Here is a 20077-nt window from a genome sequence, read left to right on the forward strand (position 1 = left end):
ATGAGCGTCCAGCAATAGGCACCTTTTTCTTTCATTCCAATTCTTATCATTTAAGCCATCATTCTTCCTCATCCAACTTCTAGCATTCCATTGTTCTAGTCCTGCCCCTAATTAATCTACCATTATCTCTCAACTAGGTGGGTGGGCGTCAAACTCTTTGCTGTCCATCGTATCTGTTTGACTACCCTAACCCTTACCTGCACCCCCTTCTTTCCCAGAGATCACCCATATTTGCCACCCAAGAGTTTATCTCTTCTCAACTCTCCTGCACATCCAGTCCTTTAACATGAGAGATAATGGTGGTCTGTGGCTTATACAGGGTAACACGATTACATAGGCCTGAAGTTTTAACTCCTAACTCTTACCTCTTAATACTTAATATAGTGTCTACTTTTCCTATGTGGTTATAAAACATTTCTAATACATTGAAATTACCAGTTATAATCTAATCATCTAATGTGGTCCACCTAATTCTCTGCATGAAATGTCCTGACACTGCACTCTATGTGGGAGAAACTGGACAAACACTCCGCCAAAAAATGAATTTACACAGGTGACACATTAAACATGGCAACACAGATGTTGCTGTAGCGGCCCACTTCGACAGTCATGGACACTGTGAGAGGGACTTTAAAGCCTTTGAAGAATGGGAAGTCAAACTCAGGCTAAAATTTTATACATTACAACATGGTGTAAATAGAGACATGGGTCTTATGGCCAGGTATGAGGATTGTTTGCATCACTGACTCAGACAACCTGTCTACAGACCCACATTGTATGGAAAACCTCATCAGAAACTTCAAAAGACTTTGTTAGACAGTTATCTTATCCAAAGATCTTGACCATATATTGTTCTTCTCTCTTGTTAAAGGAATCTTAGCCTGAAGAGGTCTATTAACGTTTGACATTTAAGATTTCTCACTTAAAGATTTACCAACGTTGTTTCTTGTCCTAGTGTTTATATAAACACAGGGAACTCCAGTTTCTGTGTTATGTTTTGCCTGAAGAAGGGGCCTGAGTTGCCTTGAAAGTTTGCATATTGTAATCCTTTTAGTTAGCCAATAAAAGGGGTCATTTTGCTTGACTTCTCACTCCAATTATATGAATATATATTTTCTATAGAAGCTTTCAAAACCAAGCCAGGGAAACAGGCCAGAATCCCACCAGATGTGCACAGAGGAGGTGCAGAAGGGGCAGCCTAGATTCAGCCAACAACAAAGGGAAAAATATATACTGTGAAATGTTCCAAAAAACACGCATAATGCCCCACAAGGAAGGGGATCACCATCAACTCCTGGCTTGTACAAAGTAAGGCAACAAAAATGAAGCAAAAGGGACAGACAACAGACAATCTAAAGCAAATGAGTCCCAATATGAAATCCACAAGCAAATCTTGGTAACTGTAGAGGGCCAGAGATCAGAATCACAGAAAATCCAATACCCACAAATCTCACCAAACTCCATTTGACAAAACCGCCCTGGACTTCAATTCCCAGCCTGCCTTTACAGGACAGGAGGCAGTCCCTTAACAGTGATGGACAGGTGGCCCAGCCTCTTGGGGAATCCACCCACAAAATACAAGAAACATAACAAAACCAGAAAACACATAAATACTACAAAATAACTAAATAGAATAACATTAACAAACAAAACATAACTAGATAAGTAATTAACGAACAGAATAATACTGTATTACAAAAAATAATGGAAAACAAAAGACAATAATGATAAGCAAACAAAGAAGACAAAAAAGCAGCATTTTAAACCTACGCCAGGGGAGAAATCCGTGCCTAACCATAACAGGATCCAAACAATGAAAAGACAAAGGACCGTCATGAGAGGAAAGAATCAAAGTCACGAGACCAAAACGAGCAAAAAAATATAATAAAGCCACACGTCAAGTTCTTAGAAGTCATCTGAACACTCCAGACGATTTGGAAATGTGCAATGTTGACCTTAATCCCGTTGTGATGATGATGTCACATGACGTACACCTCTGGTCATTAAGACTAACAACTGCATAACAAGACTTTGCAAGAGAAAAATTAGAAATAAATGAAACAATTGAATTTTTTGACCTCAGAACTCTCACCCCCACTCCGAAAAAAAAAAAAACCTGCTTAACTATTTTTTTCAGATCAAGAAATGACTACAAAAAAATTGTAAATGACACGGCCATCCTTGGACCTCCAGCATCTCCCACTCCCATAGTAAATTACCCAGAATCCTTTGTGATGTGCGATGCTTCTGTCATCAGAGCAGCGACGGTATGAAGGTTCACTCGGGTGTTTCTGGGTTGTCTAATTATGCAGATAAAGGCCCTAAACTCCTTCTTGACCTTCTAAAAGATCTTTTGCTGTTGACATCCTGGCTGATGAACATTTGCTCCCGTCCAGGATTTTTGATTTTAATTTGTGTTTCTGGAACTGATCAAATATCTGCTTGATTTTTTAAAATTTATTTCCTGGCAATCATCATCACTTTCATGGACTTATACTTAAATGTGCCTTAAATTAAACCCAGACCTGAGCCAAACATCTAAGAAATAACCTTGTGGTTGGAGTTTTCCTTTAAACATTCACAAAGGCACAGGCGGAACTCACATCCAAGCTTACCTGCGGCCCAGAGGATTAGGACGAGCCCACACACACACAGGAAGATTTTCAAGATGTTTAGACATCCAATCAGCTGGTAGGGCAGAACTTTCTCCACAGCACCTGACAGAAAAATAAAACAGAGAGAGAGAGAATCATTTTCTGGTTATTCCGAAATTTCACTGCTGATGGACACAGAAGGCGAGTTCCCCTTCGGAGATCCCCCAGAGATCTGTTAACAAAGAAGAAATGTTGCATGGAAGGCCCAGCTCTGACATTCGGTCGTGTGCACCGGCGTGAAGGATGGCAATGCGGCCTGTGGGAATTGGGCGCCCCAGTCGGCCTTCTTGTGGTCCATGGATAGGCTAACACACTCTTCATGGTGTTCGACTGCTCATTTTCCTGCATTTATTTGTTTGCTCCTCCGCCCTGAACTGCATTTTCTACTTCAGTTCACGTGGTGTCACCTTAAGGAGGACAGATGCAGATAGCGGAGCGGGGGGGTGTCACTCTCTCTCTGCAGTTCATTACTTGTCTTTGGGTAGAAGAGAATGACTTCAGCTGGATTAACAGACAGTCCATAAATACGCGCCGTCGGCATCTCCTGCTGTTTTGCTGCCTTTTCCATTCACACCACTTGCTACAAAGGAACACGGGAGCAAAAAAAGACAAAAAAACAACCAAATGTCAAAAACAAACTCATCTAAAAAGTCAAATCTCAGGAAAAGGCGTCTTCGGGGCTTCGTTAATTACATGTGGATAAAGAGAGAGAGAGATGGCCAAGAGGAGCGGACCCCCGGCCTTTAAATGCTCAAGCACTGCAGCCCTCGGTCTCCTCTGGACAGAATGCCGGCTTATTTATAGAATTCTCCTTTTTATTTCTATTTTGTTTTATGCTTAAAAGAATGAGTGTTAAACATTAAGGCGAATGAAAAGTCCCCAAAATCTTATCTGCTCAACTGTTGTGAGTTTACATACTTTAAACAAATTCATTAAGGATATTATTTATTGAATGAGTACCTCTTGGGTTGTGTTTGGGGTTTTAAATATTGTTTAATGTTTATTTCCTTTTTCCAGAATGAATGTTACATGATAAACTTCATTCGCTGTGGTTCTCAGTTTTAATAATCATTAGCCGCATTACCAGCTAAAGGCAGGAAATAAAATACACAGCTGACATAGCCTGCCCCGTGTGTGCCTTCGGCACCTTTCCTTGGTATCCAAACCTCTCGTGACCGGCACTTCTCTGTCGAGCGCTTTCCATAAACTCCTCTTCTCCGACTCCATTGTTACTGTTGAGGCGTCTTCGTCGTCTCCTGTCCGTTTTTATACTCCCTGTCTTTGAAGGCGACTCTCAGCGTGCCTCCTACAGCTCTACTCCTCCTCTTTTGCTCACATCACCAAACCAAACTGACCAACCAGATTGATCTTAGGGACAGGACACGCGCACACACATCATTGTACAGTAGATTTTTAGATCTGAAGCTGTCATCTAGCAGATTTAAAAGATTTGTGCTTTTCTTCAAAGCTATCTTGGTTTTTGGCAGGGGTTGTCTTCTTGTGGTGCAATTGCTCTGTAAGGCTTTGAAATTACAGCTAAATTCAAAAGTTTCCATCCAGTTGGGCTAAAGACCTTCAACCTCCATGTTTCACAATTCTACACATGTTGTGATGTACCGTAGGTTAATCTGCTTAGATAAAAGGATAAGTGTCTGTGTGTCTCGGTCCAACTGCTCCATCCATGGCGCATCATAAACATTAGCACTGCTTTTACGAATCCCATACCAAATGGCACATTGACTCTTCAATTCCATCCGGGGGAGTAAATGCTAACATTAATTTTATTTTAATTTTTTTCATTTTTATTACTATTTAATTTAATATTGTTTCTTTGTATCAGTATACTGCTGCTGGATTATGTGAATTTCCCCTTGGGATTAATAAAGTATGTATCTATCTATCTACAGTATATAACAAACATATTCAGCACATTTTTCTTTCCAACGGATGGTGCATCGCAAACATTTGTAGTAATGCATTTTAGTTTTACAAATAAAAAACACATAATAAACAACATATAGCAGAAACAATAAATTGCTTTTGTCTCTCCAACAGATGGTGCATCACAAACACTTAGAAGTTAAAAAAATGCATTGCATTTGTCATACCAACAGATGGCACAACACAAACATTTGTAGTAATGCATTTAGTTCTACAAATAAAAATCCCATAATAAACAGCATATAGGAAAACCATATAATTTAATAATTTTTAATAATAATTTTTGCATTTATATAGCGCTCAGTAATTGCAGGTTAAAGGCCTTACTCAAGGGCCCAACAGAGCAGAGTTCCTTTTGGCATTTACGGGATTCGAACCGACAACCTTCCGATTGCCAGTGCAGATCCCTAGCCTCAGAGCCAACATTCCACCTATACATTGCTTTTGTCTCTCCAACAGATGGTGCATCACAAATATCTGAAATTAAAAAATGCATTGCATTTGTCACGCCAACAGACAGTGCATCACAAACATTGGTAGTAATGCATTTTAGTTCTACAAATCCCATAATAAACAGTATATGGGAGAGACATATAAATTGCATTTGTCATTTCAACAGATGGCGCATCATAAAGATTTGTGGTAATAAAGTGCATTGCAGTTGACTGCTACAATCCAGTGGTTGATAAACACTGCTACAAATCACTCCACTATGAGGAGGGCACTTGGCTCAGCTTGACCACCACAACAGTCACTTTGTCTCTTTTAAATGGCCGCAGATCACCCCGAGGTTTATCTTCTCCACTTGAGAGGAGTTTTATTCTTCTCTATCTTATTGTGAAATGGTCAAATTTCTATGGATTTATTATTGTCATATTTGTTTATGTTAATCATTGAGATTACCGTGTGTTTAGCATAATGTGTGTGCAAATGTTGTATAATTTAATCATTTGGGGCATCGCAGTAGTAAAATATGCTCAAGTGCCTTGAGGCCGTGCGCAGTGAAGAGCGCCATACACAAATACAGGAAACTGGCAGCAGTTCCCTGTGACTAACAATTTGAAGGACAAGTTAGAAAATGGACGGATCTAAAAGCAATCAACGCTCATTCTCCTCAGTAACTGCACTGTGATCCAGTCCGTCATCATTTTCAGCTTCACTGCCTGGTTTGGTGGTCTGCCGAATGAAAACTTTAAAAAAGCTCCAGCAGCTTACTGAACTTGCAGTCCACATTAGGGAGCCGACGTGGATGGTTTGGTATCGGAGGGCCACGTTGAAGGATCTGCAAGACAGTCGGCCATTACAGGTGGCGCTCACCTTCAGTATATCTGGTGGGACCCCCACAAAGCAGTCCGGATGTTCTTTTATAATCAGTGCCTTACAACTTTCAATAAGAAATATTGATGGAATAAATAATTAAGGCTTTAAGAGTTTTTCATATTTATTGTGTAAGGGCCTAATAAAAACCTACCATCAAAGCAAGCATTAATATTAAATATTTGAACCCGATGTCTCCACATCAGACCCCTTTAGATCATTGATGTATAGTGGGGGCTGAGTGGTCTCGTGGCCTCAGGACCCCTGCAGATTTTTTTTTTTTTTGCTTTTTCCAGCCCTCTGGAGTTTAATTTTTTGTTTTTTTCTGTCCTCCAGGCCATTGAACTGTACTTTATTCTTTGTTCTTTACTATTGCCTAATCTTATTTTTAGATTTTTAACTTTTCTTTCTTCATCTTGTAAAGCACTTTAAGCTCCGTCATTTGTATGAAAATGTGCTGCATAAATAAATAAATAAATGCGGTCATTGTTGTTTATGTTCTGCATGCTTTATTGTGTCGTAGATTTCATTTTAAATGGATGAATGTGTTGTTTTTGTCCATTTACCTACACTCAGTAACCCACAATGACAAAATGAACACACGTGACCAGAAAGGTTTGCAAATGTATTAAAAATCAAAAACTGAAATCTCTCCTTCCTAGAAGTATTCAGACCCTTTGCTGTGGTGCTGCACGCTGTGCTCAGGTGATCCACCCCGTTTGCTTTAATGCTCCTTGAGATGTGCCAAGAACTTGACAGAAGGTCCCACGATTCACACTGCATGTCAAGACAAAAACCAAACCATGAAGTCCAAGGAACGCATTGTGGACCTCCAAGATGAAGTTGTGGTAAGGCAAGGAACAGGGCAAGGAGATCAAACCAATTCTACAGCAATGAGTGCTCCCTGAAGCACAGTGACCTCAACAATTATGAAATGGAACCACCATACTGAGTAACTGGGCAAGAGGGGTCTTGACCAGGGAGGCGATCAAAAACCCCAATGGCCACTCTAACACAGTTTCAGACGTCCTCTGCTGAGATGGGAGAATCTGCCAGAAGGACAGCCATCTCATGATCACTCCATCAATCCGGCATTTATGGTGGAGGGAGCAGACGGAAGCCACTCTTGAGTGAAGGCCATATGACAGCATTTAAAAGACTCTGAGAGCCTGAGGACAAAGACCGACTCTTCATTTCCATTCCACCAGGGTCCTGAGGCATGTGATGCCCCCTTTGATGAAACCAGGGGTGTCAGCGAGCCCCACACCCCAAACAAGAACACACACAGAGTCCCAGGTTCAAATAGTGGAAGGTTTATTTATCACACTTTAAAAAGTAACACACAAACAATACCTCTCTTCTGCTTCTCACCACTGCTCTGCCCTCCTCCAGTTGTGTGTCGCTCCATGTCCTGCTCCACATCCTCCCAGCTCCGACTCGTCTGGATAAGGGAGTGCAGTCCCTTTTATTAAGGACCTGGGAGTACTTGTGGCGCCAGGGCCACTGCCTGAAGAAGTACTTCTGGGTACATATGGAAGTCCCACTTATTAGGGAGCTCATCTCCCTGCAGTACCCTTGGTCCCCAGCAGGGCTGTGTTACCAAACTACATATCCCAGCATTCCCTGCTGGTTCCCAAATGGGCACCAATACGGATGGCTGCTGCCATCTAGCATTCTGGGGGAATAACACATCCCCTGCGGCATCTTTCATAATTGATGGGCTGTCCATCCATGCCTTCTAATTCTCTTTCTTGGGTCTGGCTCCTTCCTCACCCCTGGCCAGGATGCGTGTCCAACCCATGTGGCACGGGCACCCTCCAAGTTGAAAGAATTCTGCTGGATCTGCCTTATCAATGCCTTTGAGGATTTGGAAGACCTGGATGAGGTCCCCAAGCAGCCTACACAGATTTAATTCTCAGAGTCTGTCGCAGTACGACATGACCTTAATTCCCAGAATGCACCTGGTTGCTCTTCTCTGCACAGCTTCAAGTGCTGCTGTGTCTTTCTTGTAGCGTGGTGACCAGGGTTGCAAACAGTATTTCAGATGCAGTCTCACTAGTGCATTTTATAGTTTCAGCAGTTTTTACAATATAACATTTCATTTGCCTTGTTAATCACATCTGCACTTTGCTCAGAGCAGGACAATGCTGCGTCAACAGGCTACTAAATCCTTTCAGAGGCTCCTTCTTCCTTTAGGACAGTGTCTTCTGTTCTTGGCTGCTCTCCTCTGCACAGCTTCATGTGCTGCTGTGTCTTTCTTGTAGTGTGGTGACCAGAGCTGCACACATTATATGACAGATGTGGACCCACTAGTTCACTACTGAGCATCACGTCCTGAATTTCTAGTCACCAGCTTATACGATTTGACCTGACACATCACTCGCCTGTTTAATTCACTTTGGCACGTTGCTTAGATGATGAAAATGTCACCTCCACATCAACATGTAGCTCAGCGTCTCCCATCTTGTGTCTATAATTGACGTCCCTTTTGCCCACACGTAAGACCTTTCTACATTAAACTCCATTCTCACAGTCCTGAAGGTTGTCCAGGATCTTCCTGAATTGTTTTTGCTGCCTCCTCAGTTTCTGTCATTTTTCCAGTTTTAGTGTCATCTTCAAATGTCACAAGTTTACAATCTAAACTGAAATCGACGGTCCCAGGACAGACCCCGGAAGGACTCCACTGATGCCCCCAGTCTCCTCTTATCTGTACTCTTTGTCTCTAACCGGGTGAGAGGGCCCAGGAGTTGGCGCTCACTCGTAAATTGAGGTTTCAGTGAATATTGTGTTTTCTGTGTTGGATTTTTTATTATGTCTTGCTTTGCTTTAAGGATTTTGATTTTGGGAGATTGTACTTGGATGTGATTTCTGTGGATTTCCTTTTAGGTGACTCTTTTGTACTCTTTTCATGAGCTTTTCCTTGTATTTTAGCTATTGCTGTTATTAGATCTTTCATTTGTAACGACTTCACTTGCCCTTTAACTACAAGCTGCGGGTTTACCGTCATCCCTCCTCTTGTGTTACATTTTGGTGCTATTTAACGTCATTTGCAAGCTCCTCACTTCTTGCGCTTGCTCTGGTCGAAGCCAGCAGGTACCTTTAGTGGCCTAACAGAGTTAAGGTGAGGCTCTGCTAAACAGACCACCAAAAACCCTGGCCTGTCCGAGTAGCAGCAGCAGCAGCTTTTGGAGGCCTTGCACCTTTTTGTCTTGGAGGAAACTCCATTTTGTAACAGTCAGAGACGTAGTGTATATGGTTTTTGTAGACGCACCATACAATACTCTGCACCTCCATAATTAAATGCACAGCTACGACTGTCTGAGCACACCAGCTGTTTGCACCACTTGTAATTACGACACTGTTAATATACAGACTAACAACTATAAATGTGTACGTTATAATGCTGTGTTTGGATAGCAAAGTGCTTAGCGCTTCAGCCTCGTAAGCTCAACACCACTGACTTCAAATCTGGTGCCCAGGTGTGAGACGTGTGTGTGCAGTTTGCTCATTCTCTTCATGTCTGTGTGCGGCTTTTCCAGTTTTCTTCACACATTTCAAATATGGGCGTGTTTGTAATAACTAAAAATTCGAAATTGGTCCTATGTCATTGTGTGTGTTGTCCTGCAATAGACTAGACAAAGGACGATCATAATCATAATTCTTTACATTTTGCTTGCTACTCAAAGCGTTTCAGTGAGTGGGGAGCCACTTCAACCACCACCAATGTGCAGCAGCAGCACCCACCTGCTTGATCTGGTGGCAGCCATTTTTGCACCAGTATGCTCACCACACATTGGCTATTAGGTGGTGAAGGGACAGACAGCCAATCAGATATAGGGGATGATTGGGGGTTAGACTGACTAGGCTATGATGGTCAAATTAGCCAGGACATTGGGATACACCCTAGAGTTTACAAAAGAGGCACAGAGATCTTTAATGAGCACAGAGAGTCAGGCCCTCGGTTTTACGTCTCACCTGAAGGACGGTGCCATTTTAACTGCACTGGGGCATTGCGATCCACATTCAGACTACAGGGCCTCACCAACACCTCTCCCAGCAGCAACCCAAGCTTTATCCTGGTTGGTCTCCCACTGAGGTACTGAGCCGTTCTGAAGTGCAGGTGGTATGGCTGCTGAAATGGATGAAGCAAGTTTCAGAATGATTCCTGTTCGATTTTCCGTTTATTCTGCTTTTCTTCCCTCTTCCAAAGGCACATCTTAGGTTAACTGAAGGCTCTAAACTGGGCGGTGTGAGTGTGGGGTGTGCTGCCAAAATGGGCTCTGAATTGCATACGTTTGCTAATGGATGGAGGAAAATTCTAGATTTACTGTCACTTTCCTTTGGCCTCCCGAGATAAACCACATAAAACTAGACATCCACACACTAAACTAAAGACAGGAACGAGGTTGAGAGAGTGGATTAAAAAAGAAAAAGATATCACCTCAATCAATGGACCAAAGATCAACAGACAGCTGATGATCTGACAAGCGCAGTTGACAATAAACCAGAAGCGCGCCAGGAGATGTGCCCGAGGCCTCGAAAACTACAAATTGATGCTGCCAAGACAGACTTCGGCTCTCAAAGACTCAGCAGCTTCAAAAAATGGATGGGGAAGGAGGTGGAGAAGAGCGTTTCAAAGGGACAGGAATACAGCAATAGCATGGGACAGGAAAACTTTAAAAATCGCCCATGGAGATTCTGTAAATTAGTAACTTGGGTGACAATGACAAAGAGATTTAGAGCAAATCAATTTATATTTCATTTGTATACACAATGCTTTTCAACATTCGCAACTCTTTTTAAAGTTTTTATGCCCCCATGTGAGCAACTGCCCCCCCCCAACCCCTTTGACTCAGTATCTAGTTATAAAATAAGCTTCCATGCTGTGACAAGAAAACGTGGAAAAATCTAACTTTCACATGAACTTTTCATTATAATCTACTACGTGCAGTAATAAAACTCTAAGGTTTGAGTGTGCTGTCCCTCAGAGAGATGTGATTGGTCAGTATGGCTGTGGTACGACTGCTCAGTTTAGCCGTGCTGTGGTTGGTCAGTTTGGCTTCGGTGACATGACAAAAGACGAAATGTGAGTAAGAGATGGATGAAGAGAAGTAAAGGTACTGTAGCCACACCGAGAGTCGCCTTCAAAGTTGGGAAGTATAAAAGCAGACAGGAGCCGAGAAAGGCACCTCAAAAAGAACGACAGAGTCTTAGAAGGAGGCTTTATGGGAATGCGCTCGGTCAAGTGAGGCTCAGTAGGTGCTGAAGGAACACGTAGGAGTAGGAAATATTTTGAATTATTCTATTACGTGTCTGCGACAGGTCACATTTTTAGATCGATAAAAATTTTAATTTGAAAACCTGCCTCTCCCCCTCATTCATTGGTCAAGAGTCCTGTCTTCAAGCACAACCCTGCAGGAAGGGGCTTTGTTTTTTGTGGACTATTTTCATTTTTCAGAGTTATTTATTTAACAATATTTTAGCAAAAAATGCATTTGTTTTGCATGTTGAAAGCACATGGCTAGATGACTTGACTTATGGATTATGCAACAACAGTAAGACTAACGTGAGATTTTTTTTTTATGGGTGTTTTGATATTGTTTGTTGCTGTCCAGTGTTGGTCACCACTGGCTCCCATTTTCTCAGAAACTTCACTACAGTAATCCCTCATTTATTGTCGGCCGCAATAACTGAATTTCTGGCGAAGTAGGGACACCATATTTATTTCATTATTTAACGTGTATTTGGACGTTTTTAAACCCTCCTTGTACTGTTTACAACCCACCCTTTATTCTATTAATAACAGGGACAACTGTTAAGCAATATGAAATGGGTAGATAAGTTTACAGTTACTGTATAGCGAAGTACACGTACCTATATATGAAGTGATGAATATGCTGTGCAGTAAAAATGATGACGATGAAGGTGATGATGACTTTTACTGCGCAGCCGATGACTGTATTTTACGACTCTTCAGATGGCGGTGCCATTTCCTGGGGCACCTCTTCCGAAGGCGTATCTGTAGTAGTAGTAGGAACTGGCTCTTTTTTGCGAGGCTGCAAAAACGTTTTGATCAGCATCTGGTGCCGCTGCTTCTTTTTCCGGTCGAAGAGCAGCTTGCAGGCGGTCATGACGTCGTTGACCTTGTTGCAAAATTGGACTAATCGAACCATATCGTCGTCCCATTCCAGTGACCGCTCTTGCAGACCCTTAGCCTGTCTGCAGCCACAGCCGCGAACGTTCTCCCTTCCTTCAACATATCCAGAAGTTTCACCTTCTCAGCGATCGTCATCATTCTTCGTTGGCGTTTAGGCTCAGCACCAGCCTTGGAAGAAGGAGCACGTTTGGGAGCCATTGCAGGGGGTGAAAATTGAAGGGAAGTTCAACACAAAGAAACCACAAAAAAAATCAAACACAGTACAGTGTAAAGTAAACCGCTCGGCGAGAAAGCTTGAAGCGAAATGGCCGCGACAGAGAGACAAGGGGAGGTGCTGTGGGATCTGGGCATCAGTCAAAGCACCAATCACGGGCCCGATCAGAAAGCAGGAAGCTGTGATTTGTCGTCTCCCTCCCATGTACCAATCACAGCCCATGTTACAACGCACTTAGTCACCAAACTTGTCTTGTTGTTCTTAGACTAGGAAATACTACTACTATATTTAAAAACCCGCAAAGTCGTGAATCTGCGAAAAGTGAACCGCGAAGTAGCGAGGGATTACTGTATTTCTATTCTGTTCAAAATGTCTCCTTGTCATCACTACACCCTTAGATGGGGTAAAGTAACATAAAACTGTCATTTTTGGGTGGAGTATTCCTTTAAACTGGACATGACATGACAAATGACAACATCATGTTGGTTGCATCAGCTTAAACTGTTACAATGTACATCATGTTAAAATTTGATTTTTTCTTTAAATACATTTTTTCCCATAATTACCTTTATATTTCAACTTTATAGACTGCAAGCAATGATTATGGATTGATATTTCTGTCATTATTCAACTCTGGAGATATGTATACATTATTTTGTGTTGTTGCTATGATGCAATGTCTGGTTGTTAAGGGGCGTGGCATCGGGGGTCACATGTTGTGACATCATTAGCACATCACTTCATATACTTGTGTTGCAGCTTCTGTAGCAGACATGATTGTGGATACAAGCAAATCAAGTATCAGGTGCGATTTAGATGTTTGTTTTGGTTTGGAACTCTTGCTGTTCTCAATTAAAATTACGAGTTTGGGTTAGCATCTTGGTTATCAATCTCCCATTTTTGACTTTTGCTTCATTTAAAAACTTAAGCTCGTCTCCTAAACTGTTCCTTAATTTGGACCGCTCAGACAGTTGGTGCTGGCAGGACATAAGCAACCATAAACAATAAAAATGTTCTGGACTGGGAGTGGCAAAAAATTCCACAAGCACTTCTAATATTGTCCACTAGAGGGGGATATCACCGTCAAACCCTGGTAGTAATAAGGTCAAGAGCCATATTTTTATAATATTAAAATATTTATTTCACCAAAAAGCTCTGTAAACTCAAAAAGCTCCATAGAACACACATGGCAAAAAGGAGTTGGCAGAAAGAGCAATCCAAGGCCAACAAGTCCCAATACGAAATACCAAGAATAGTCGAAATACAGAGAAATAGGTCAAGAAATCTGGTGAATCTGTACGCATTTGAAATTCACAAAAAAACAAAAACACAACAACTCATCTCTCCAGAGCGCATCCACAATGAACCGCCAGGAACTGTGGGAGACCCTCTAGATTTACAGGGGCAGATCCTGACATTGGACTCGCTTCTTGGGGAACCACCCACAAAACACATGGAACATAAAACAGGCAGCTTACACTAATAAACGGAATCAGAAATGAAGAATAATACACACAAAGAACTAGAATCAAAAATGAACAAAAGTGGCAAAAAAAAAACTTCTAAACCCTGGACAAGAGTGGAACCCTGGCTGAGACATGACAAAAAATAAAGAATATGTAAAATGGTGGCATCCATAAAATATTAACAGCAAAGATGATACAGATTCATAAGTTCAAAACAGAAAGAAAATCGTAAGTAAGTAAAGTTTATTGATGTGATGTTGCCAGAGTAGACTGTGACTCACTGCAGCATTGAACCTGTTAAGGTGGGCACAGAGAATGAATGGATGGCTGTGGCCTTGGCACCGTACTACCACTTAAAGGACAAATAAAAAAAGATTACTTGGTAGTGAAACGAAAAAACATTCTTGAGTTAATAAAAAGCCCAAAGAGAGTCAGGAGGAGTGACACGTCTACAGGATTTGCAATATGAATTCAGAAGAGGCCTAGCCTGGGAGATGACTGACCAATTAATTCAAAAGAAATCCAGGAGTTTTAGAATGTAATTATAAAGTTTGAGAATTCTAACTTCAAAACTCCTGACAGAGTAATAAAGGGGATAGAAGGATGGAGTCAAAGCACAGAAATTAGAGAAGACTTGTGTGAATGGACCCTAAAAAAAGAAGCTTGACATTTCTAAGATAAAAGAGTGTGAGTGCAATTTCTGGGCTTGGATTTCTGGTAATTTAGTCTGGAGAAGTGCAGAATCACATACACCAATGTACCCTGTCTGGAAAAATATGTCCATTGTGGCCAGTAGGCCTGTATGGGGTGTAGCAGAGCCACAAACCCCAGACATAACATTTACCCACACAAGCCCCAGGTTCAAATAAGAATTTTTCTTTCACAGAAATACCTTAAAGAGGCTTCTTCTTTTTCTTCTACAATACAATATACATGCTTTTGCTGTTCTTTCTTTCCTTCAAACCTCCTCAGGCGAGTGTCGCCCAATCCACCCTCAGCTCTGACTCACCTGGGAAATGCGAAGCAGCAGTGCAACAACAATGCCACCAACATCCACAGGACAGGGGAGAATCCTGATGGCAGCGCTCCCTGGCACCACCCAAGTACAATCCAAGTACCTGCACGCCTCCTCGGGCAGATGACAATCATACAATACCATAATAAATTAAAAAACATACATGGTATAAACGAAGTGGACACTTAATCATCACAGTCTAACACCAAGCTAGTTAAGCTTCAGGGATTTCAAGCTGTCCAGTCATGGAGCACAAGCGATTGTGAATCAACGTCACCTGCTTTGGCACAAGAGAAAGTGCAGATGCACTGGTGAGGCAAAAGGACAGCAACCCTCAAAAAGAGAACGGCTTTGCAGGGGGCAGCCACAATTTAAACTGTTACAGAGATTACAAGGTTAAATAAAATTAAAGGTGTGACAGGAGAGAAGATGGTGCCCCCTAGTAATAAACAATATGACAGTGAAAATGTCCAAAATAAATGACTGTATTATATTGAATAGTGTAATGTATTGAAGAAACTGATGTAAATAATAGGTGCCTTCAGTCAAGAAAACTCAGAACAAATGCCATGATGGGAAAAACAGACCTTAGAAAAGACACAAAATATACTAAAATGATTGAAATTCCTAATAGCATCTGTCCTCTGCCCATCCTGCATCTCAAAGCCAGGGGCAGCAGTGTGGTGGAGCTCGAACAAGATGGGGAGACACGCGTCCTGTGCACTCCCAGTCCGTCTGCTGCTCACCACTGTAGTATGGTGTGTTACTCTAATCAAATGTGCTGTCATGTGCCCTCACTACAGTGAAATTCTTACTTGCATGTCTCCTCAGGCAGTTGACAATAAAACAATACAAAAAAACAAAAAGCATACATATCAGGCATCACACAATATATATATATATATATATATATATATATATATATATATACTAGAGAATACCAAGGCCAGCGGAGAAGTAGTGTGTTAAAGAAGTTATGGAAAAGAAAAGGAAAAATTTTAAAAATAACGTAACATGATTGTCAATGTAATTGTTTTGTCATTGATATGAGTGTTGTTGTCATATATATATATATATATATATATATATACACACATCTATATCTATAGGTATATACTGTATATATATATATATATATATATATATATATATATATATATATAAATATCCGCTTCCGCAGCGGAGAAGTAAAAAGAAAAGGAAACATTTTAAAAATAACGTAACATGATTGACAATGTAATTGTTTTGTCATTGTCATGAGTGTTGCTGGCATATATATATATACACACACACATAAACTATGGGGTGTCAAACAGGCAAATACATTGATTTTGTGAATATATAAAGTCAAAACTAGAATATATAAAGTCAGCGTCGGAATTTATAAAGTCATTCCTGATTATATAAAGTGAAAGTCAAAATGTATTGATTGAAACGACTCTGAACTGAACTAAGTTAACAAAAACGTATTCAGAAAAATAAATTAAAAAAACACTGTTCGGTTAATGTTTTGAAAATGATGCATGTGCCCTGCCCAGGATTGGTTCCTGCCTTGCGGCCAGTGTTGGCTGGGATTGGCTCCAGCAGACCCCTGTGACCCTGTGGTTGGATTCAACGGGTTGGGAAATGGATGGATATTCAGACGCTGACTTTATATATTGAAGTTTTGACTTTATATATTCCAGCGCTTACTTTATATATTATGAAATATTCCAACACCGTCCTTAGATACTCAGGTTTTGACTTTATATATTTGGGAATGACTTTATATATTCAAGTTTTGACTTTATACAGTTAAATTTAGTCATCATTGCATAACTTTTTCTTTCCATAGAAATTTAAAGACTAAATTCAACTTCCATTCCTAACAAAGATATTTCTGGTGACTAAATAGAACCCACTTATATCCAAATTCGAGCTATTGTGCTGTCGCCTGCCTGCCTGAATAAGTCACCCTCAGTTCGCTCTTACTTTTTTACCGTTCATTTAATCATGGCTAGTGGCGGAAAAATTACAAAATGGAAGGAGGATTACACTGAGTATGGCTTTACCAAAACAATTATTGATGGCGAATCGATTATTCATAAAGCTTCAATTGGTGATCTCTTTTTCTGTGTTATCTTCATATTTTTTCATACTTCTTCTCAAACCAAGGGGGTGCGAGGCTAAAATGAATCGGGAAGCGCTGATCAATGTAATCGGTGTACCATGAAATCATGCATTGACAAAAGCTCCCCTTTGCTTGTAATGCAAAGTGTGATTAAATGCGTGATTTTTTAACGCGTTATGGAGCACATGCATCGAAGCTTCTCAGCTGTGCTTGTGCTAAGAAAAGTAAAGATTTTAAAAATAACGTAACACGATTGTCAATGTGACCTTTTGTAAGTAGTGCCTGGAGGATTCAGTGTGGAGAAACTCTAGAGACAGCGTGTGTATTCACTTGTGGATTTTTCTGTGAGTATTTGGTGGCAGTGTGATGAAGTTGCTTCGGAAGACGGCGTTAGCCGCGGAGCTCAGCTCAGAGCGAAATGAGGTAAATGGGAGGGTGATGATGACGTGACTCCCCACCCGCCTTAACTGTCAATCCCCACAAACACAGTCTCGAATTTGCATAAGCACACCCTTCACCTACAATTTTAACTTAGTTACAAAGTGATCAAAACTCTCGTTTATATCCTGCGTCCTCTCATTAAACTTGTATCCCACATTATCCGTGGGTATGAGAAACACCAGCGGTGGCCTGTCTGTGAACTTAATTTAAAGTTTAGGTTTACATCGTGCTTTGTTTCCGAAGTAGCAGCACTCATGAATATGGTTGTATATGTCACTCGCTCGCTTCTTATTGTTTCGCTGCCTTCTCAATTGTATAATGCATGTTTTCTTCAGCGCTTTTTGGAGCTCTTCCTGGTTTTCTACGTACTGCGTTGACAGTCAGTTCACGTGATTACGTGGGAGGCGTGATGATGTCACACGAAACTCTGCCCCCCACGGCTTTCCAGCTCAACTCCATTACAGTATATGGAGAAAAATAGCTTCCAGTTATGACCATTAGGCGTAGAATTTCGAAATGAAACCTGTCCAACTTTTGTAAGGAATGATCCTGCCAAATTTCAGCCTTCTACCTACACGGGAACTTGGAGAATTGGTGATGAGTCAGTCAGTCAGTGAGGGGTTTGCCTTTTATTAGTATATACTGTATAAATATATATATATATATATATATATATATATAGGGTGAGTCAATATTATGTTAACACTAATGGTACTGCTATGTACGATATATACTTATATACAATTTTTATGGACAATTTATGGGCCACATATGGTACATATATTGAACATGATGGCGAACAAGATGAGACATTCCTGTAAATTATCTTGCACATATGAAATATGCTTTGTAAATAAATTGTTTCTGCAATTCAAAAGTTAACATAATTAAGGGACAACTTTGGGGATCTGCCATGGGGAGCAATACCACTTTGTGAAAAGAGGGGGCGCTATCGCTAACTACCTCTTCTTTGTTCCAACAGGAAGCCGGCACAGACGATGTCTAACACGACATCCTCCCCACTCTGATAGCCCAAACCCCTTCCAGGTGAGCACCCATAGGTGTGTGCCTTTCTCACTTAAGCCATTGTCATTGACCAGATGAGACAGAGCTCATTGCATTTAGCTGTTTATGTTTTGTCCTGTTACTTTAAGTTTTAACATAAAGTACACAACCCAGTCCTTGAACCTGTGCTCGTATTCTTTTTCCACAATATATGCATACTAAAGCACAATAGGTTTTCGTAACTGTTATATATAGTGCACAGCTTACACAGTTATGTTACAAACTTTGTTCCTATGATTGACGGTGCAGCAGCCTAACAACTTGTGGGTAGAAACTGTCCCTGATGCGAGTGCTAATGGCCCTGAATGGAGGAGTGAGGGAAGTCGCTCCTCAGAATGGCTAAGCTCTTGAATTGTCTGGCAGACCTGCTCCTTGTGGGATGTTGGTTTTTAAGTTTTTTTTTTGGTAATGGTGCCATTCTCTGTAAAGGCTGAGGACTGTACTGCATGACAACAACAGGAGGGTAAATGGTACCAACAATCATACTGCCGTTCAAGTGGCTTATAACAGTGCTTCTCAAACTGTCTTTTTCCAAGACCCCCTAAGCCAAAACAAAGATCCTCACAGCCCTAATACATTAAAAAGAAAAAAAAATATATAATTAAAATAGTTTAGCAGTGTCAGTTAGTCTTGGGTACCTCATAGTGCAAGACTAATACTGTCTGAATAGGTCTGAAGACTTTAATTGATTTTTGTACTGAGACCAAGCTCTGAAAATACCTAAATGTCACAAAACAGTGACGAAAACACAGAGGACAAAAGAGGGGACACTACTAGGAAATGAGATAAACGTGTTGCTTGTTCTAGCCTTCTCAAAACTCAAGAACCCTCATATCCCTCAAGACTATCACTTTCAGTTCCATGAATGTTCAAATCAAAAAACACACTCTTCAGCTCACCTAGTGGGGTCTTGTGAGGGCAATGAGCCCACAGTTTGAGAAGCACTGGCTCCGAGTTTGCACCTTGGCCTTGTCAATGTTACATCAAACAACTGCTAAAACTCTCGACTTTGTCTACATGCAATACAAGCTGAGTTGCAGCCATATGATTGGCTGTTTCTCTTAACGAGGAGGTGGGCCTAATAGAGACAACACCCAAGTAGTTATTTCGTTATTTGAATTCTGTGCTGCCGCAGCCCTGAAACAAATGAGACAGGTTTGAAGATAGACAGATGGATGGATGGATGGACGGGTAGAGACACAGACAGATAGGATGGGTAAATGGATGTGATGAAAAGTGAGTCATCCATGAGTTGAAATTCATGTTAGCTCACTTTCGTTCATTTTTTTCCCACCTTAATGTAACACAGTGTTAAAGGGATTTTAATTAATTATTAAAATAACAAACACTCACCCCAGCACAAGGACGCTTTAAGAGGCTCAGCCAAAGAGACATGCCGGACCTCACAGGTGTAAACTGCTCCGGTGATGTCACGTGGGGACACTGAGAGGTGACTGGTCACCTGCTGCTCACTCGCTGCCACGTTGAGCAGTTGCTGCTGGTTGACAGGCGCCATTGGCTTAGGCAGGTATGGATCTCGAGTCCAGATCAGGCTGATGTTGCCTGGGTGAAAGCCTCTGGTCTTGCAAATCAGAGCCAAGCTGGTTACTCCTGGATCAGTGGACACTTGAAGGAGAACTTGGGGTGCAGTGGGAGCAGCTGTGAATTAAAATAGCAAATAAATGAGATGGAAGTAG

The sequence above is a fragment of the Polypterus senegalus genome, chromosome 12 (assembly GCF_016835505.1).
Source record: "Polypterus senegalus isolate Bchr_013 chromosome 12, ASM1683550v1, whole genome shotgun sequence".
NCBI classification, from domain to species: Eukaryota; Metazoa; Chordata; class Cladistia; order Polypteriformes; family Polypteridae; genus Polypterus; species Polypterus senegalus.